Genomic DNA, 9,415 nt, shown 5'->3' on the forward strand with positions numbered 1-9,415 from the left:
ATTATATTAATATGTTTTCTTTTTTTTATAAAGCCTCAAATGCTAATTTCATAAAAAAAAAATCATCGTGTGTAATAATAAACAGATGAATTCTCACAAAAAAATAATAAACAGAAGAAATTAATTATATTAATATTTTCTCATTTACAGTTGATAGCAGTTTAGAACTAGTAGTATTAAAATTACAATAAGAGTGTAATGTGTGCACCACCAATTATTAATATATCATGAAAACAAACTGCAATGTTCGATTGATGCATACATTTCTGTTTCAGGATCCATATTATCTGCAGTTAGAAAACTGACTGATTGACGTGCAATAATAATTTCACAATAGCTAATTTTTAAATTATAGTAGCATATGTTTATGAGTTTTTTTATTTTTTTTTCTTACAACAATTTTTCCCTGTGAAACTGAAAATCATCTTCTGCTAACTGAAACTGAATCTTTTATTGCAATCTTTCATCCAACGATTTACTTACGTGATAACTTTAATTTATAATTTATGGTGAAGATAACAAAAATATCCGATACTTTTACTAAATTAATAATAATAAAATTTCAAATGTTTATAGTTTTACCTTCCCCTCCGTCATCTCTAGCCTCGCTTGTTTCTGTTGATGGCTTACAGTAGTTTTGTTGTTTCTTTTCCACAATATATATATATATATATATTTTTTTTTTAAATTATCACTTTAAAAATATTTTTTAATTTTAATATTGTAATTTTGTGCTTTTTTAATTTTGGTCTCATAAATTAGGTGATGATATATAGGGAGATTAAATAAGATGATGTCTCTTACAATTCTCTCATATATTTTTTTTTACCTTTATAGCAGGTAGCTATGGTCTATGGATATGAATATAATAATAAAAATGATTAAAAAAATAATTTAGATCATACTTTTTTCATTATTATTTAATGCATGAAAACATCATAACTAGAAAAGAGGCTAAACTTTACAAAATAGGCATAGTGTACTTTCACATGGTACTGAAAATGTACTGAGGCATAAAAAAAATGAAGGACGGTTCCTTTCTTGAGCTTCACTTCGGCATTTAGGTGGAACCTACAAATCAGTGGGTAAATGACAAATTGTTGGTTGTAGTGGACAATTTATATATGCGATGCGCATTGGTTAAAATCGTCATGGGAAACATGATTCTATGTGACAACTACACAAAATCTAACAAAGTATAGAATTCACTAATGTAAGTCTATGAAGGGCATCACATCAATTTATTTTTAACCTACTAACTTTGTAATCACGCAAATTACAAGCCCATGCAAGTGGTTCTCTTTATTCATTGACACTATCTATGAATGCAAGGAGTCGTGGTTCTCTTTATTCATTGATACTATCTATGAATGAAAGGAGTCTGATTAACAGAAAAGCCTGAAATCTAAGCCACTTGAATTTGTGGAAAACTTTGGTTACATGTGTCATCTCATGACACAAGAAAATAATTGGTTCTATTTTGTTGCTTTGACATGAATAAATGCTCCCGTTTCATCCATTTTTTTCAACGCTTTTGATTTAGAATTTTAATCAAATAAAAAGTGGCGGTTAGGGTTGAGAAATCAATAAATAAAGTAACTATTGAAAATTACAAAAAAAAAAAAACATATTAATGACATTAAATATTATATTTTTCAATAGTTTTCTTTTATTTCTTATACGTTACGCTTTGCACCCAAAACCATTTTTTTTTAATAATCTCTCTCTGGACGCGGGGAGCGTATCTGCGTATATATGATTGCTCTATATATATTGGCCATAATAATTGATTATGTTCTAGAGAAACATCGTTGTCAATTATTTGCATGCATAATCAATGATTTGGTTCTTGTACGAGACTGAAAAAAGATTACGAGTACAAGGTAGGCACAGTTGAAAGTTGAGATATTACGAGTAAATAAACATTTTTCATTCAAATATTTTTATTGCATGCAAGATCTTCTTCTTATTTCATAATTCGTTTTACATGTTAGGAGTATTGTCAAGTTGACGTCTTCTTACCCTTAAAATCATCGAAGTTGTTGAACACCAACCCCTTCTAGATTCCTAGTAACATATGGCGAACACCAAACTTCAAACGTAACACAAGGCAGCGCTGCTTGCTTGAATTTATTTCTTAGTTGAATCTTGACTTTAAATGCAGTTTCAACTTAACAAGCATGCAGGAGAAGTGTTGATTGTAAGATACTTTATTGCCTTATAAGAAATATGCAACACCGAAAACATTTAGGCGTAAAATATGTTTGCTAAGGATAAATACACCTTACACTTAGTTACATTGAACCTAAGTCCAAATATGATACACAAAGACTAGTTATGTTTCCGTACTAATTTAATTTACAATAAACTAAACAATTTGCTTTTATCAATAGTTGAGAAAGTGTTTTCAATTACTTGTAGGAAAATAAAACTCAAGAACTAACAAAGGTGATGTGAGATATTTGATACATAAAAAGGCCTAGGACTACAATTATAATCATGCACTTGAATTTTCCTAATTCTTTAATTAAAACTAGTTACTGACCTGTGCATACGCACGGGCTGTTTGTTTTTTATTCAACAAGCATCGAAATTTTGGATTTAAAGGTGGGAATAAAAGGAAATATAGGCATGAATGTATCCGACAAAAAGAAAGCTGGATATTTATAATAATATTGTAGTAAAATATAGCAAATATTGTTTGTAAATGAAACAAACTATAACCAAATTTAATCTGAATTAGTGTCTTCCCAATCTTTTTGTCTTCTGATAACCATTTCCCACACTTTATCATAAGACCTGAAGTAGAATGAAATTTCATCTCCATGGATGAAGTCACTGTCTACCAAAAACTGATACCAAGGTCGAGTGATGTATTTTTCGCCATTGACGATAACGTTCCATTGAAGAGCAGGGGCATGTTTTCTGAGGATTGTCATATGTTGAGCACAGGCATGAACATAAGGTCCAACAGAGGTTGGAAGTACCTATGCAGAAATTGAAATAAGTAATACAATTTAATGACTATTGAAATAACAGAGTGTGATTATTGAATAAATATTTACCAGTGGATAAGAGGCACCTAGCATAGATTGAGTCACTTCCGTAGTCCATACATATTTTCTTGTAGTTAGCCGAGGTACTGGTCTTCCACACGTTTGTTGTTCTAGGGGCGGCATGAAGTGCAAGTTGAATATCCAGTTTTGGTCCAAGTGATGTAAGTGATGGTAATGGATTCATAAATATTTAGCTCCTTTCTGAACTCCTTGAGTCCATCAGCGAAGAAAAATTTGTCGTGGTGTTGTTTGACTTTGATTTGGTTAGTGCCTCCATTGTATTTGAAGAGGACAAATTGCGGATAGTGTGGTGCCCACTGTTGGTGGTAAAATGATGGTATTTCAATGACGTCCTGCAAGAAAAACGTTTCAAATGATTACTGGTGCAACATGAATGAAACTTGCTGCATCAAAAACTAAATCACAAGCTTTTGATCAAAACTGAGCAATTCTAATAAGATTTGTAATATGAATACTCTTACGCTTCCATCATCTCTTCCAAGATTATGTTCCAATATCTTTAGAGTTGTTTTGATGTAGACAGTACAGTATAGTTGTATAGATAGTTAATCTTACCCTGTCATTATGGAACGCGGTGACAAACTGGTAGATGATGGGTGATCGGTTAAATGTATGCCTTATCTGCAGTGAGGCCCGCATCATAATAGTATAATTTTTTAAAAACAAATAGATGAAGTTTATGAATGTGAGGCTAAAGGTTGAAGGAGTTTTTTTTCTCAGAATACAGAGAGTAAAGAAAATGAATGTGGAAAACATATACAAAAAAGGAAGAAAAATCTGAGGAATAGATATACACAAAAAAGTTACGAAGGACTTACAATGTTGGAAGCAGTAGATGATTGTGAGCTCATGTTGGTAATGGTGTTAGTGAGGAGATGAAGAGTTTGCGATAAGCAGCAGTGATGTGTTGAAGACCGAAAATGGAGTTTGACCAGAAAATTGGTTTTTGGCATGTGCAATGGGACTGAGGGAGCAGTTAATAAAAAGATGATGAGTGGCTTTTGCCAAGCGTTGTAAGTGGCGGTTATTGGAGTGGCTCGGGAAGTGTGCAACATTGGTTGTGCCGTGTGAAGACTAAAATGCAACTGGTAGGTGAAACGAAAAGTTTGTTGTGCTTCTGGTGGATCAATGTCACAACCCTTTTCCGCGCCATATATTGAAACAGTGATGTCATTATTGTTTATTCTAGCAAAACGGACCATCAGAACCATCCAAGCCCATTTCAAGTAGCTGTAATAAAACCAGACTAGATATTAATTTCTCATTTGTTTTTTATGTTAATAGATGAGTCATTGACCCATTAGATCGGACTATAAGTCAAAGTCCATGTTTATAAAAGATCTGTATAAAAAATTAAGTAAACAATATTATGTAATTTTTTTTTCTTTGGTGTAGAATTAGGAAAAATTTTAATGCAGGAAATGAGTTTTAAAAATGGTATTTTGTGTTAGAACAAAACATTTATAGATATTGGTTACCTCATAATAGAAGATCAGATATTTGAAGCTGAGGTATGCTTTATTTCCTGATATCATTTGAAATGTAGCTACATATTATAGGGTGAATGAATTAGTGTTAAATATAGCATTATTCAGAATAATAATTGGCATTGTATAAAGATTGTATTTACCTTGTTAGATATTTGAAGACCTCTTTGAAAATCACATTGGTGGTAGAGGCCAATTTTTTTTGGTGTTTATCATGTATCAAAACTTTTAATCCTTTTTTTGATTTGACCCTTGATAATGCAACATATAATTGACCATAGCTAAAGACTGGTTTTGGTAAGTAAAGTCCAACAGTTGATAGTGATTGCCCTTGAGACTTATTAATTGTCATTGCATAAGAGAGCATTATTGGAAATTGTCTTCTTAAAAGCTTAAAAGGCCACGGTGATTGAGAAAGGGACATGGACATTCTGGGAATATAAACATTTTGGCCTATATTTTTCCCAGAAATTATCTCAGTTGCAATAACATGGTTTGCTAACCTTGTAACAATTAATCTAGTGTCATTACATAGTCCTTGAGTTTGATCTAAGTTTCTTAACAGCATAATAGGTGATCCAATCTTTAGTTTGATAGAGTGATTGGGCAAGCTAGATGTTGTCAATGAATTAAGAAATTCAGTAGTTAATGAGCTGACAACTTTCTATGGTTTTTGATTTGTCTACTGAGTTGGAACTTAGATATTCCTTATGTTCACCTATGATCATTTTAGTAATTAGTATATCAAGTTAATAATAAATATAAATAAAATTAATAAAGATGGTACATAGCTAGTAATTTTGCATAATGGAAAATCAAATAGAGACAATTTACATTTAAGGGAAGCCAAATTAATCAGATAAAAATTAAGACTATTATATAAGTGATGTTGCGATTACCTGGGATCAATGATAGTATGTAATCGTTGACTTGTTGGATTATTTCACTTGTTGAAGCTAATATAGCTCTAGATTGGAAAAATTCAGGATTGTTGTGGTGCTGGCATAAATCTGGAAATGTGGAATTAACTATACCATGGATTGGATCATCATATTATGTTATCAGAAGATCTTGTGGGATTTCCACTGTAGCATAACCATCACTTGGATGTCCGATAATGCCATCTCCAATGTCTAGAATCCACTATGCAAATGTGGCAGTTTCTTCCTCATTTGCTGCTTGTATGTTGCTTTGTAAGCGCATATTTTTTGTTAGAGTTAAAACCTGGCAATAACCCCATAGATAAGAAGAATTTATTGTTGCATGAACAATGTCAGAGCGACTGCCCCTAGGAATGACTAGTAGAATTTGCCAAAAATCTCCACCCAACACAATGACTTTACCTCCAAAGATCTTATTTGAACTGGATTTGTCTTTAATAATATCTCTTAGGCTTTTATCAAGAGCTTCAAAACAAAATTTGTGAGTCATGGGTGCTTCATCCCAAATGATTAGACTTGTTTGATTTAGTAATTCAGCTAGTTGACTTCCTTGGTGTATATTGCATGTTGAGTCTTCAAAAATTGGAGCAATGATCTTGAATTTGGAATATGCAGTTCTACCTCCAAGCAACAATAGAAAAGTTATGCTGCTAAAAGCAACCATAATAACAATTTTGTTGTATGCTCTTAATGAACTTGCCAGTGTTTTCCAAATGAATGCTTTTCCTGTACCTCCATATCCATATAGGAAAAACATTCCACCTTGTTTTTTGTTGATAGCTTGAATAATTTTGTTGAAAATTGATGCCTACTGATCTGTAGTTTTAGATATGCATTCTATGAGTGATGAAAGTATAATCAATTTTAAATACTTAAAATTGTAAAGCAAAGCAAATGTAGTCAACTGTATAATTTTTTTTTGGTTCGTATATGGTGTAAGTAGCATATGAAATGTTTATTGGTCAGATATACGGATAAGATATGGTTAGGTACATGACCTGTCATCTTAGTAAAAAGTTGTTGAAATTCTGATTTTAGCTCATCAGTATTGAAGTTGAGTTCTGATAATATTAGACTATTGTCTAGTTTGTTTGGCTAATTTCCTTTTTCAGGGAATGCTAACAAAGGATAGTCTCTAAGTGTCTTTTAATTGGCTTGCAACAGTTGTTCAATTTCAAGCAATGTCAAATTTTGTAGGTGTTTGTCGTTAAGATGAATCTCTAATAGCAAAAAGTATTTGGTTAGATTATGATTATTATTCATCAGAACTAATATAAAAATGTGATGGTACTGACCTGCATTGCCTATTGATTTTCTTAGATGATATCCAATGTCATCAGCTAACCAATGCCAAGTTTGTTGCCATACTTCTTTAGGTTTGCTCATAGTACCTGTTAAAAGCATCAAAACAAATAGCTTTATCAAATAATGTGTTGTGCCCCAATCCTTTGCTTCTTTGATTGCCTCTACAAATTCTTTATTATCTTGTAAAAAACCCATGGCAAAGCATGCTTCTCTATATGTAGGATATTGAACATTAGCAACTATTCTGATATCCTCAAATGAGATTGGGCCTTTGCAAATAGTAAGCATCATCCTTAAATAGAACAATTCTCCTGCAGTTGGTGCAACCCATATTAGCCTCCCAATAGTGTATCCTTTTTTCCTGAGTTTCTAGTATCTTCTCCTGCGATCATAGACAAACTTAGAAACAAATTCAGCATAAGTAAGATTTTTTGTTTCAGGGAAATTTTTATTAGTGTTCATCCAAGAAATGAACTTTGAATTGGAGATGCCTGGCTTGGATAGAACATCGTCAATATCATCATGGTCTTGATAAAAAATAGCATGTTGTCCTGGAAAGTGGAAATGCAATCTTTTTCAACAGCAGGCTTCCTGCCATAAATTGGAAAACCAAAGATCCTCAAAGTAGCTTCACAGGGAGAAATATATCTGTTATTAAGACAACCATCAACTAAAATGATATAGTTGATATAAATTAGATATTACAAATTAAGCATGCCCGTAATCTAGATATTCTTTGATCTCATCATGATGGCTTGCAACATGCAAGCTTGCATCATTTTCATCATGAACTATAAGAGCAATAACTCTATTATATCCCTTGTTTACATACTTGAATAAATATTTGATAGAAGTGCTTTGGTTACACCATTCAATATTGATATGTGCTTGGTATTTCCTCAGCAATTTTGGATTGTAAGGAACAATATATATGTTATCAATTATAACCTCATTCTTGGAAATTGTTTCACCATTGTCTCTTCTGTGATAGAGTGGATAACCATCTGTGTCTAGAAAAGTATGCAGATGAAACATTTTAGGATAAAAATGGTTTCACTTTCCTTCTTTCATGCATGGAGATTCTTTTGGCAGAATTCCGCATGGGCCATGGACCATATGTTTTTGTACTAACATATGTAGTCCGGGGTCATCTTCTTTGGAAGGTATCTCTGCTGATATAATTTGGTCAATATCATCTGAAGATGTATATCTATTGTTGGGATGTAAAAACAACAATAAATGAACATGAGGAAGTCCTCGCTTTTGGAATTCAATTGTATACATATATGGCATACAAAAAAAAGGTTAATATACAACTATAAAAATGTTTTTTTGGGCTTTACGTGTTAAGTATCGAAAGGCCAATATAAAAATTTATACTTAGTGATGCATGAGTTGCAAAAAAAGATTAACAAAGTTTTTGGCTTGTAAAAATCATTAGAAAACTATTTTGCATGGAAAATGTACTAAAAGCAAAGAGATTGTAACATGTAAGTAGGGTTGAAAATAATCTGGAGCAACTTACATGCAACTACTTTCCCTAGCAGATGATTCTTTGTCAGGTCTGAAAGCATTTGTTCAAACTTTAATTTAATTCAAATGTCAGGTCTATCACTTGCATTCAAATGTCAGGTCTATCAGCTTGCTTCGACTTATCCAGCGTTCCCACAAACCAAAGATCAGTTATCCTGACAGCAAGTTTCAGCGTTTCTTTGGATCCATTTATGTCCTGTATCTTGTCTGGAATGCGAGCCATCCTTCTACGGCAAAAATGTAGAAAAAAATATGTAACCTCAAGTACAAAAGATCTAGAATAATGGTAATTTTAGCATACACATAACTTACAACCTGACAGTTAACATTCTATAAAAGCAAAATGATACTTTTTTTATCACCAGCCACACAGCAAGCATACACATAACTTACAACCTGACAGTTAACATTTTATAAAAGCAAAATCATAATCTTTTTTATCACCAACTACACAACAACCTAAAGTTAGCATGATCAAATCACAACATAAGCAATCGTGGTTCAGTACACATATTTTAAAAACAAAACGAACATCAAAAGCAACAAAATAATAAAGAGAAGAACAATGACTGGCAAATGAATACCGAGCCCTGGCCGTTGGATTCTTCTTCGGTGTTGAACAAAATTAAAATGGCTATTTGCAGAGATCCAAAACTCAAGAAGCAATGGAGTTTTCTTCTAGACTCAGAGGAACAGAGGTCGTAGAGTGCATCTTCGAAAGGACAATTAGGTGGAAAGGACAGGAAGGAAGCAGGAACATGGATGTCGTAGAGTGCAAGCACCATGCCACTGGGTCTCTGTCTGCCACCGCCACTGTCATGGCAAAGTGCACGTTGAGAAGACCGGACGGGATTGGAGTCAACGACACGTGGATTGGCCAAACAATAGGGAACAAAGGGAGAAATGGAATAGCGCAAAGACTATAAAACCGAAAAATGGGCGATGTGTCAACCGAGTATAAAGGGAAAAAAAGATATTTCCCTGGCCTATTCCTTTCATATAGATATATTAGATTTTGACTAACACCAATTACTGAAAATATCTTAATTTAGTTGATAGGTCCTCATCAGGC

The 9,415-nt window shown here is 32.8% G+C and overlaps 1 pseudogene; it reads right to left on the bottom strand.

The window, feature by feature from the left end:
- Window positions 1-2,729: 2,729 nt before the first annotated feature.
- LOC121173531 (ATP-dependent DNA helicase pif1-like) lies at window positions 2,730-6,806 on the bottom strand (annotated as a pseudogene).
- Between the last annotated feature and the right edge of the window lie 2,609 nt (window positions 6,807-9,415).

The sequence above is a fragment of the Glycine max genome, chromosome 15 (assembly GCF_000004515.6).
Source record: "Glycine max cultivar Williams 82 chromosome 15, Glycine_max_v4.0, whole genome shotgun sequence".
Lineage (NCBI taxonomy): Eukaryota > Viridiplantae > Streptophyta > Magnoliopsida > Fabales > Fabaceae > Glycine > Glycine max.